Source organism: Panicum virgatum, chromosome 2N (genome assembly GCF_016808335.1).
Source record: "Panicum virgatum strain AP13 chromosome 2N, P.virgatum_v5, whole genome shotgun sequence".
In the NCBI taxonomy this organism is placed as follows: Eukaryota; Viridiplantae; Streptophyta; class Magnoliopsida; order Poales; family Poaceae; genus Panicum; species Panicum virgatum.
This window is the reverse complement of record NC_053146.1, coordinates 69,746,683-69,759,327: the sequence shown is the minus strand read 5'-3', so window position 1 is coordinate 69,759,327 and position 12,645 is coordinate 69,746,683. Positions and strand designations below refer to the sequence as shown.

At 46.1% G+C, this 12,645-nt stretch overlaps 1 pseudogene; it reads left to right on the top strand.

Annotated features, from left to right (window-relative positions):
• The first annotated feature begins 4,736 nt into the window (after positions 1-4,736).
• Positions 4,737-12,645, top strand: LOC120662243 (annotated as a pseudogene).

The following is a 12,645-nucleotide window of genomic DNA, read 5'->3' as shown; positions in this document are numbered from 1 at the left end:
ACGAGAGGAAGAAGAGGTGATGTTGGTGTTCCGTTGCAGGGGACGCAAGTGGCAAAGACGCACCTGAGCTGGAAAGCGTTTAGTTCTGGTTGTTTCGCTTTGCTTTGTTTAATGGGGTGCCAAGCCAACAAACGCGTCAATTAGATGAGCGAGGCGATGAGTGGGTTGCATTGTGTTTAGTTTGTTGATGACGACGATGCGCTGGCCCTGCCTGCACTGCATCCATGGCCATGGGGGAGGCATTGGCAATGGCATGTTGGTTGGGAGTATCTCCAATTCGATTTCCATCATCGCTAGCTAATGAATCAACGCGTGCAGTTCAGTACAACAGTCATGGATGGATGGATCGATGGATGCAAGGGAAGCTTCAGACTCCCCTTCCTGGCTCAATCAAACAAAACAAAATAAGAAAATGAAATCTCTCTCTCTCTCTCTCTCCTCGATGTTCATGTCCTGACCACGCCGAGCTTCTTCAAGGTACACTGCACTTGAGCACTCATTTGTATATTCTTCGATATGATTCTTCCGCTTGGCTGAACATCTGCGCGCAAGCCGAGCTTTGCCGTTCGCATTTGGGCTGCTCGTCTCCTTCCCTGACAACTTTTGCATCAGGCAGTGAGGCAGTCATGGCTTGTTTGAATCCATTTCATTTGTAAGCCAAGCCAAGCCAAGCACTGAAGCAAGCTGTTGCGTTACTAGGGTTCCGATTGATAACGAGCAAGCGCTCAGGTAGGAGAACGGGGAGAGGAAGAAGATATTAGAAGGAATCCAAGGAAGAAGACAGGGAACGGAAGCAAGCAGAGGAGCAGAGAAACAGAATTCAGTTATTCATTTCCTCGGTCAGAGGCTTTATATCGCGCATTACATGGGCCTTTGCCCGATAGCAGCCCACATGGCTGTCGGCCCAACACAAGGAGCCAGCATTCAAACTTCCCTCTATTATAGTAACTGAACAGTAACTAGCCACATATATCCTTGATCACTGAGTTCCTCCGGGACATAACACAAGCAAACTGCTCTCCATCTCATTGCAGCGTTGGGGCGTGGCGGCGTGCTAACTGTTCCTTTTTTCCAAATATATCTGAGCACGTATTTTATTAAAATGAAAGAAATATGGTCGATACAAATCTTAACAAGTAGAGGTATTAAGATAGTTACACAACACCATCAAGCTAGTGGCGGGCGACTCCAACTCCAACAAGAACAGCAAGAACAATAAGGGAAGAACCTCACATAACCTACCAAAACTAGACAACGACTCAACTGAATCTGCTAAAAGAAACCAACATCATCAAAGGTGTCAAAGGGCTTCAAACAACAATGGTGGCAAAGCATCCACATGATTGACACAACCATAGTGGCGAACCAAAGCGAGCACCAGCCACAACGACGATGGCAAAGCATCCACCAGCGAAGAGAATGGTGGCAAAGCATCATCATGATGATCTACGCAACACGGACGAAGTGGATGACATAAAGCGAACACAGACACAGAAGCAGAAACTCCCTAAGGAGAGCGGCGACGACCGCCAGGATCCGGCGAATGGGCCGAAGCACAACAACAACCCTGCAACGACCTTTAGCGGAGCTTTCAAGATGACGCCTCAAGAGAGGGGACGACGCCATTGGTGCCATTGTCGTCCAACCAATGTGGTCAAGGCTTTCACCCGAAAAGCTCGCATGAGAGGAGGTAAGAAGAAGAAATGACACCTTCAGGACGATAAAAGGCGCTCGAGGGCATAACCCACTACTACATAAAAATTTTCTGAGGCAGGCATAACTGATTTATTGAGGCGATTTTAGCAAACACCTCGGATCAAAGGTCACAATAAATGAGATCTTTTTCGAGACAGTTTGATACCCGCCTCGGTTAATTAAATAAAAAAAGCCGTCGAAGCCCATCTGCAGCCCCGCAAAGCCCATTGGTGCTGTGCTGGCCGCCGAGTGCCCTCGACCGCCATGCGCCTCTTGCCACCGTGCCGCCCGCCCGCCGCCCATTGTGCGCGCCGCCGCCGCCGTGCTTGATGCGCTGCCCGCCCCGCCGCCGCTCGCCGCGAGGGTAGAAGTGAAGGGGCGGCTCTGTAGGGAGAGGAGGGGAGGGGAGCCGTGAGGGTGCGGGAGGAGGAGCTGGGCACCACGTGGGAGTGGAGGGAGGGAGGGAGGGAGGGAGAGAGTGGAGGAAGGAGATATTAGGGTTTTGATTCATTTATATACTTGTCTCAGCAATTTGGCTCATATGGGATTTTATTGGGCTCAATCTATTAATCGAGGTGGGCTTTTATAAAATGTCCGCCTCTAAAAATAGGGGTATTAACTGAGGCGGGCATTTTAATAGTGACCGCCTCAGTTAATGATTTTTGCGAGGCGGTTTCTTTAACCGCCTCGGTTAGTAAGAAATGGACGCCTCGGTTCGTGCTTGCCATTAACCGAGGTAGTTGGAATTCCTGCCCGCCTCGGAGGTGTTTAGAAAAGGTCGCGGTAAATCATTTTTTGTAGTATTGACCATTTCCTACCTAGAGCCAAAGAAACGGTCAGTCGTCTCCAAAGCGCCACTATATGATAGCCCGGCGACCAGCATCCCAGCTCAGGGCACCTCGACCAAGCCCCCTGACAAGGGCAAGGGCACGGCTGCCGGGGGCCGCGACGCACCCAGGCATGCCGGGACAGCCCTACCCTATCCCACCCAGAGTTTAACTTTTCGGCGGAATTTCGCCCAAATTTCGGTCTTTTTTTTCGTTTCCGCTAGTTACCGGGATCCGAAATTTCGGTATTTTTCGATATATTTCGTTTCAAAATTCAAAATTCAACAAATTTCGTCCAAAATCCACCGAAATTTCGGAACGAAATTTCGTTTCCGCTAAACACCGGGATTTCATCGGAAAACGAAATGGTTAACCCTGATCCCACCCGACCCCATCAACTGGTGAAAGGAGCAAGGGGACCACATGGGAGCGCGCAATAGTTGGGAGGCGTCCGTGCACCACAATGCGCCCTCGCCCAAGTGGCGGTGCGCAGAGCCCCCGACCAGACAGCTAGAGGACACTCTTGCAGGGGCGACCAGTCCAGCATCGAGGAGCCAATGGTGCGGGTGGCATCTAGAGTTGAAGAAGGGGCGCCCCAACCAGATCCTGCCTGGGGGACTCGGATCCGGCGAAGGGACGCCAGATCAGGCCCCTTGGGGCGGCAGCCGGAGGCCGGCCATGGCAAGAAATAGCAGCGGCGTCAAGGTTTGCAGGTTGAAGGGAAGGTGAAAGAGGAGGGAAGGAAGGAGGCAAGCTGGATTGGCTTCTACCCAACAACGGGCCGCCCCGCCGCCGAAGGCTGGTTGAGGGAAGGGTTCGGATGGTGAGGCCAAATTGCCCCTGGGTCGCCTAGGGGGGGAGAGAGCTTCCTGAGTTCACGACGCTTTGCCATCAGGAAGCAATTCGACCAGCATACACACAAGCCTGATGATTACTCCATCTCCATATATATACGTTGGCTAACTTAACTTGTTCGTGAAGTAGCCAATGACACGACAATACGTCGCAACAGTACACTGATGATGCTTATACCTTAGAGCAACTCTAATAGACTCTCTATATATTTTCTCATTGTTAGGAATAGAGACTTGATGAAAAAAATATCTTTCAACAGCTTCTCTAAGTGGTTATCCAAATATAGTCATCCTTCGTTTCACATTTCTCCCTAGTCAAAGATTGATAGCGAAATTAGCTTTCTACGGTGTACATGAGATATAGGAAAACTGCTATAGCTGCAAAAAGATATAGTAAATAGTTTTTATACAGCAGACTCTCCAAATGATAGTTTAGACAATAAAATTTAGAAACATTATTGAATATGCAAAACACACATGCATAGCCATTTATGGTTCGCAAACGAACGGCTGAGATGATGGCAACAATAATATGATGCATAGGATGCCGCTGCCGTCCCGGAGAGAATCCCTGCAACGTTGATTGTCTGCCTCTGTACTACTGCAGCGCAGGCTGTTATAAATTATAATAGCTTTGCTTGCTCCATTCATTTCCTGCAGATCGACTGCTCTGTCTGCGTGGTCTCTCTCCATCTCCATCGCCATAAGACCACCCATCTCCATCTCCAAATACAATAGTACTCTACACTACTACAAAATAGGCCTTTCTTCCATGCCATTTGTCCCGGTTACCTTTGGGCCCGGGACAAAAGGTGGCTTTTGTCCCGGGTCCAACGGCTAGCCGGACCAACGTGGGGGACAGGGGCTTTTTGTCCCGGGTGGAGCCACCAACCCGGACAAAAGACCCCCCTTTTGTCCCGGTTGGTGGCTCCACCCGGGACAAAAGGTCCAACCCTTTTTATCCCGGGTGGTAACACCAACCGGGACAAAAGGGTGACCCTTTTGTCCCGGTTGGTGTTACCACCCGGGACAAAAGGCCCCTTTTATCCCGGTTGGTGTTACCAACCCGGACAAAAGGCCTCTCCACGTGATAGTTCAAAAAAAAGTTATTCTATACTGAGTCACGTGTACTACTTAGGTGAATTGGCAAGGAAACCATGCGTTGGGCAAGAGGTCCTGGGATCGAATCCCGTGGTGAGCGAAAAATTTTTTAACGTCAGACACCTTTTGTCCCGGTTCTTCCACCCGGGACAAAAGCCTCGAGAGGCTTTTGTCCCGGAAGCCTTGTCCCGGTTCCAAAACCGGGACAAAAGCCAGTTTGGAACCGGGACAAAAGGCCAAATCTGTAGTAGTGCTACAATGGCCCCTTCCTACCGTCCCTACGCCGGCGGCGAGGAGCATGATGCGCAAAGGAGGAAGAAGAAGAACAAGGCCGGCGGGCTGTGGGGCGGCGACCCGGCGGAGATGAAGCGGCGGAGGCGGGTGGCCGGGTACAAGGCGTACGCGGTGGAGAGCAAGGTGAAGGCGTCCATCCGGAGGGGGCTCCACTGGATCAAGGCCAAGTGCGCGCACATCATCCGCACCTAGCATATGCATGCATAGCAGCTCCCATGGCATCACATCCATCGTTGCATTCGAACTTTTTATTTCTTCCTCTGCAGTCTGCATGCGGTAGTGGATTGGATCCATGCATGCTGCAGCTTCCTCTTAGATATCGATCGGTGGATAGATGATGCTAATTTGTGACATCCTTGATTGCTTGCTTTGGGAACACACCGAATGCGTAATCTTTGGGTTGTGCCTTTTTTCCCCACCAGATTCCACTACGTTATCTCGATTATCATCTCGCAGCTTCATGCTTTGTCTGTAACACTAGTCTCAATGAAAGTTTTATGAAGGATATCATAATATTAAATATTATTAATTTTGCTGACATGGCAAGAGGAGGGAAGAAGAGTTTCATGGAATGTAAGAAGAGTTTCATCATCATGAAACTTATCTAGCACAGTTATCTAGTTCCCGGTCTAGATAACTTGCCCATAAAACTTCCACTAAAACTGGTCTTACCGATCTGAAAAAAAAGAATGAGAATAGCTTGCTGTTATGTTTATTATAACTTTTTTTCAGTTACATTTATTATAACTTTTTAATGTAACATAGTATTCCGCATTAACATAGTTCTACACCAGGACGTTGAGCCTTATCTTCTGGATAAGCCTCTCGTAATTTTTTTTAACTATGCTTCTAGTTAAATTTGAATGGGACTAGTCCAACGGCGTGTTTAGTTCACGAATTTTTTTGAGTTTGGCTTAGCACTTTCGTTTTTATTTGAAAATTAGTATCCAATCATGGACTAATTAGGCTCAAAAGATTCATCTCATCATTTACTGCTAAACTGTGCAATTGGTTATTTTTTAAACTACATTTAATGCTCCATGCATGTGTCCAAAAATTCGATGTGACGGAAAATCTTGAAATTTTTGGGAACTAAACATGGCCTAACTTGAACGAAGAATGGTGGATACAAATTTCTACTTCAAGAATCTGTTCGGAAGAGAGATACTAGTATAAAAATCAAGCCCAACTACAGTTGCCCGCGTTCGGCCCATGCATGGCCCAATACCCGGACGCAACGCAAAGACGCGCGCCGCGAAAACCAAATCCCGTTTCCCTCCCTCCCTCCTTTCCGTTCCAACGACGAAATTAAATGGCATCCCCACTCTCCATTCCCAAACCCTAGCCCCCAATCTCCTCTCCGATCACGCCATGGCCCCGCACGCCGACGCGCGCCTCTTCGCCGGCGTCCGCTTCGCGCTCTACGGTTTCAACACGCTCTCCGAATCCCAGGTGCGCACTCCCCCGCCTTCTCCCCGCGCTTCGATGCGACCCTGTGCCGATTCCTTCTGATCCCGTGCTAATTTGATGCGTTTTCCTTCATTCGCAGTACCGCTTGGAGTTAGTACGGTGCGGCGGCGTCGACGTCGGGCCTTGGGACGGAGACTGCACCCACGTCATAGTTTCCGACACCTTATATGTGAGTTCAATCCTATTTCTACCTGCGATTGTTCTATTCCTTCGGTTGCTACTCCGCTGATGATTTTTTGCTTCGTCTTCCTTTCTTTTTTTTTTTAAAATAAATAAATAAATGCAGGATGACCCCGTGTGTGTGGCGGCGCGGAAGGACAAAAAGAAGGTCGTCACCGAGCAATGGGTGGAAGACAGCTTGGAGCTTGGAGAATTGGCTGATGCAGATCGGGTCAATCTCGCTTCTCTTCTGCATTATATGCTACAGCTAGCCTACCTACCTGCCTCCAGCGTTTGTGTGTGTTTTGAACAATAACCTAGCGTTTTTTAGGAGCATGCTTAAGTCCTTTCTCTACATAAAATGTATGCATGAGTCTCTGTCATGTGAATTAGTGTTTTCTACTAACTAGTCTGAGGAGTAAATGTGCTGGTGCTTGTTTTTAATTTGCCAGGTATTATATGCGCCAGTCAGAGATCCCAATGGCATTCCGGGTAGTGATGAACTTCACATTTGCCTGACAGGGTATCAGAAGAATTGGCGCGGAGACATAATGGTATGGTAAACAATGCTACTTTGATCACACCCCCAATGGTACAGCAAATTATGTTTATTATTATGACTGCCTTCAGTTGATGAAGAGAGCATATGTAATATGTTAGGAGCTTTGTCTGTTCTCTTTGATTTTGCACTTATTTTATGGTGCTCTCTTAACATATCTTAGTTGTACTATTAATTCCATTTTCTAAGACCCAAAGTCATCCAAATCAATATTCCCTCCCACTGAATGACAAATGCTCACTATGTTATAGGAGTAGATTCACATCTGCCAGATGCTTAATGTATTTTCGCTCTTTTTTCTTAGCACTAGGTAGAGTTTATTGTCAGAATCAAGTGTGAATACCAAGTTGTTTAGTTGCTCGTTATAGTCCTTTCATGATTTATTCTGATATTAAATGTAGAAAATGGTTTCTTTGATGGGAGCACACTTCTCCAAGTCTTTGAGAGCAAACGAAGACACCCATCTCATTTGCTACAAATTTGAAGGTACTTCTTCAGAGTTTTGTATACTGTATACTTTTCACTGAACTTGTGTTGCAATTAGTGTACTTCATTCTCTACTCATTAGTCTCCTTATCTCTTTTTGTTATTGTTACTATGTTGGACCATTTAGAGATATAAGTCCATCTGTTCAATGCATTACCTTGGCAATTTTGAGGCTCATTTCTCCTCCATTTTCTTATAAAAGGTGCCAACATGTTGATTTATGGGCGCTGCTGGTAGTTGTTTGCATTAAGGCTTTGTTGTTGTTGTTGCTGGTAGTTGTTTGCATTGACAATACAAATTTCAATCTTTCGTTTGTGTCTTTGGTTTGGCTTCATTTCAACAAGAACACAATAATTTAACCAAAGCGTTCCTCCGAACATTCTCTTGAAAAGCTTAAACCTGAAAACTATTCTACTTTCAATCAGTTCCGCTATTATTTGACTGTCATTCATCTACCACTTTTTCTGAATTGTGCTAGGTGAGAAATACGAACTTGCTAAACAGGTGAATATCAAAATTGTTAATCACCGGTGGCTGGAAGAATGGTACGTGATTTAACCAGCCTACCCCCCAAAATAATTATTGTATATTATCATGATTATTTGTGCTGAAGTATTGTATATGCTGTTACCACAGCTTAAAGGCATGGGAAATTCTTCCAATTGATGATTATACGAAAAGGTAGGTGTACCACTATTTTATTTTTCTCTCTCTCTCATTTTTTCTATTTTATCTGTAACTCAATATCCTGAGGATCGTGTCTTGTTTATATTCCAGTGGTAGTATAATAGTATATATAAATCTCTCCTTTTATTCTAACTCTGGTCATTCATTTGATTCAGTGGTTGGAAAGTAGAGATAATGGAAGCACAAGCTAAGGACTCTGAAGATGAAAGCGAAGATGTTGGTAGAGGCTCATCAAGTGGTAGACGTATTGGCAGAAGCACCCCTGTTACAGAGATTAGAAAAAAAAACTCGGCCGGGTGGGGAAAGACCGCCCCACCGGTATTATCTAAGAGAAGACTCGGCTTCCCCGACCGAGAAAATCCCCGAACCCTGGCCCTGCCCTGACACTGGGAGACGTAACCCCTGGGGACTACCTGCCTGGGCCATGTAAGGGTCCTCAGGCCGACCTGGGGCCGGCTCACAACCAGTGCTTTGGCACACAGGGCCAGCGAGGGGATTTTTTTAACCTCAGCCTGAAATTCGCTCCCACGGGGAGTCGAACCCAGGACCTGAGGAGTGCCGCTGGGTTCCTCTAACCATCTCAGGTAGAGGCCCTTTGGCACTACTATCTCTACTAGTAATACAGAGGGTGCTACAGGAAGACACTTTGGCACTCCAGAACAGAGCATGAAAGCAGAAGATGCAAAGTACAAAGTCATTTGACATCAGAGCTGAATCAGGAAGTGCCCCTGACACAAAATATGCTACAGTTTCTGTTGATGGTGATGCCCATAAAACTTACCCCTATCGCATTTACCAGAGTGAGAATGATGAGGCTCCTGCAGATCAGGTCAGTAGGGTTGAAGCTAAAGATCACAAAAGGGATACTGACACTAGGGCTAGTACCCTCTGTACTCCCAATGTACATAAAAGCATTGCTCCTGCTATTCTAGCAGACAACAGGAAGATCATTGAAGGGAACTGTTTGCATAGCTCCAATCAAATCAATGTCAACAATGATCTTCGGTCAAATGCTTCTGAAGAAAATTGCTCCAAGCAAGTAGTACACTCACCAGAGATGAGCAGAAAGGTAGAGCAGAAGGATGATAGGCATATACCTGATCCACAACCCACCATTTCTCAGTCATTCGCTGAAGAAAGGCTAAACATGCATGAGTCTAGTCTAGGACCAGAAGACAATTCAGCATCAATAAGCAATCAAATTTTAGGCTATTCCAGAAGGCGACCGGCAAAGTCAGTATCACCTGGGGCTAATTTAAGATCAGCTCACCAAACACCGCCGCCTCAGCGTTTCAAGGGCGATACGTCAAGGGTTGAGCTTATTGCTACACCGACAGGGAACAATCAGGATTTTAGTGGGCATGCTGAGACCAGAGGCATGCAAGAAAAAGAAGTGATAAAGCATGCCAATAGATCAGGTGGTGGACATGCTCAGAAGAGGAAGAGCGTTCTTTCTTCATTCAGTTCAAAGGCACCAAGTGAAGCCCCAGACTCACAGACTGGAAAATCAAGCAAGGAAAATGCATCTGAAGCAGCTGTTTCTAATCTGGGCAGAAGCCCTGCCGAATCTACCAAAGTTGGCGGTCATCTAAACAGTGATCCAGCTGTGAATTTTTCAGAGAAGAAAATGACTGGCTCATTTAAAAGCAATTTGTTAAGTAATAGGAAGACATCTTTGAAGGTTGTAAGCTCTACTGAAGTAGAAAAGCTTCCTGAAGATTCTTCCAAGGATAAGAATATTGTGGCACTTGGTGAAGTAAATACACCAGCACTGCATGAGACAACAATTGAAAGGCGTCGTGCTATAGCCCCTTCTGTCGATTCTGAAGTTAGAAAAGAAAGTTCAGGCGCCTCTCTTCAAAATGGGGACACTGAGGTGACTGATGCTCAGCACGTAAACAAAATCGAAGCTGCAGGTCCTTGCTCAAAACCTGAGAAGGTGGTTTCTCACCAGGAATTGGAAGCAAATCCTAAAGATATCCCAGTTAACAAGGTCACTGATAAACATGGTACATTTCCCCCGAAAGTATCAACTTCTAGAGTAAGGAATTCTGGTGCCAAGAGGTCTAGAAATGCTGACAATAAAGCAGCTCCTGGATTGATTAATAGCAAAAGTGGGGTTGCAACTAAGCCCATGCATGATAAAGTTACTTCTCATGGAAATGTAGAGACACAACAGGCAGAAGGATTTTGTAGTCCAAATGCTGCCAAAAATGCACCTTCATTTGCTGCAGAAGTCTTGAACAAAAAATCAAGAAATGAAGTTCAGAGCAGTTCTCTGGGTCCCAACCGTAAGAGAAATGAATCACTAGTGTCTTCCAAGGTAGAGTATGTTAATATGCCTCTGCATACAAATACAAAGGGGAACCACAGAAAGCTTTCAAGCACTGCGAGTACAGATGAAAATAAAGGAAGTTCATCTCAGAGGGGGCCATATTCCGAATCAAGTAAATCAGTTGCAAAGGGGTCTTGGACTGCTGATGTTAATATGGCTGATTCACCAACTATCGACACAACTGAGACAATACCATCAAAGTCAAGTTTTAATGAGGCGCTTCCGCCAGAAAATGGAGAAGAACATCAAATGCTTCCAAGCAGTGCAAGGGCAGATGACCATGAAATACATACAGCAAATAAAGTACCGAACAACAGAGTACGCAAAGTAGTAGCCAAGAGGAAACTGTCTTCTGTCCAAAAACAAAAAACTGGCACTGAGCCTTGCATTACTGCAAATGTATTGGCATCTGGAGATAAAGTAGTCTCATCAGAGAGAGCTGCACAGAGTTCTAGAAATTCTGACATGGTAACGGTGGATCAAGACCTGGAGAACACCAGTGAGGTTAGGACAAATGGTACAGTTGGATTATTATGCAAAGATGCCATGGAAGAGAGATCAAAAGACACACAGAGTTCTAAATCGAGAAGCAACAAGAGACAAAAAACTGCAGATTTAGTGGATGGTTCTACAGACTGACAAGGAGAACATGCCAGTCAATAGTAATTTCACTTCCAAAACAAGAGCTGGAAACAACAGCATGAGTTCCAAATCAACCGCAAAAGCATTACAAAACAGCAAAGTTGTTCTTGATGAGCGTGGTATGAGAGAAGGAAATAATTGTGGAACCTCAAATGTGTTGGAACCAACTTGGTTTATTTTAAGTGGACATCGCCTGCTGAGAAAGGAGTACAAGGCGATACTTAGACGTTTGAAAGGCAGAGTTTGCAGGGATTCACATCACTGGTGTTTTCAAGCAACACATCTTGTCACCACTGAGCTCCGCAGAACTGAAAAATTCTTTGCAGCTGCAGCGGCTGGGAGGTAAAACCTTTTACCTTTAATAGTTATGATTCCGTAGTAGGTTGGCTTGAATCAACGTCCACTCGCTGTGTATGATCACTCTTCCTTGCTCTTTTTTTTCTGTTTTGATGAAATCTGAATGAGTTCCTTTGTTGTTGAAAAAGGTGGATACTCAAGCCTGATTACTTGACTGCTTGCAATGAGGCTGGCAAGTTCGTAGAGGAAGAGCCATTTGAGTGGCATGGTAATGGCCTCAATAGCGGTGATACAATTAGCTTGGATGCTCCAAGGAAATGGCGCCAACTGAAGCAGCGTACTGGCCATGGTGCTTTTTATGGGATGCAGGTCATTATATATGGAGAATGCATTGCTCCAACACTGGTAAGTCCAATCTTGCAAGCAGTTGTTTTATTCTGATAACGGTGGCGCGATTCATCTTCTTGGTAGCTGTGTGATTGGAAATACCATTACCCAACTCATTTATGTTTCCTCTTTGTTTTCCTACAGGACACACTAAAGCGCACGATCAGGTCTGGTGATGGCACCATCTTAGCAACCTCCCCACCATACACCCGGTTCCTCAAGTCCAGCATCGATTTCGCTATTGTATCTGCGGGCATGCCAAGCGTGGACGCATGGGTACAGGAGTTCGTGAGGCATAACATCCCGTGCGTCAGCGCAGATTACCTGGTGGAGTATGTGTGTCAGCCCGGGCACCCCCTGAGCAAGCACGTCCTCTTCAGCATGCACGATCTAGCAGAGAAATCCCTGCAGAAGCTACTGAAGAACCAAGAAGACGTGATGGATGCTGACGCTGGAGAGGAAAGCGAGGGTGATATAGGTTGTTCTACCTGCGGATCACACGACGAGGAAGGGCTCATGGTAACTTGCGGCAGTGGTGGAAACCAGGCGGGCTGTGGTGTCCGCGTGCACGTGGGTTGCTGCAACCCTCCCGTTGATGGTGAGTGGCTGTGCGGCAAGTGCGAGGAACAAAAATCCGCAAAGAAGTCTGCTGGGAAACCAAGAGTGCTGAAAAACCGATGATTCTATAGCGCAGCTGGTGTTACTGTGCTGTAAATTATATAAAAATAATCAATTAAATTAGCTTTGTAAAGAACCTTCTGAAATGCTTGCTCAGCATTTCCAAGTGTCCATTTTCCCCCCCTGATCCATGTGTGCACATGGTTCATCAATATATGAAAATCAATGCTACAA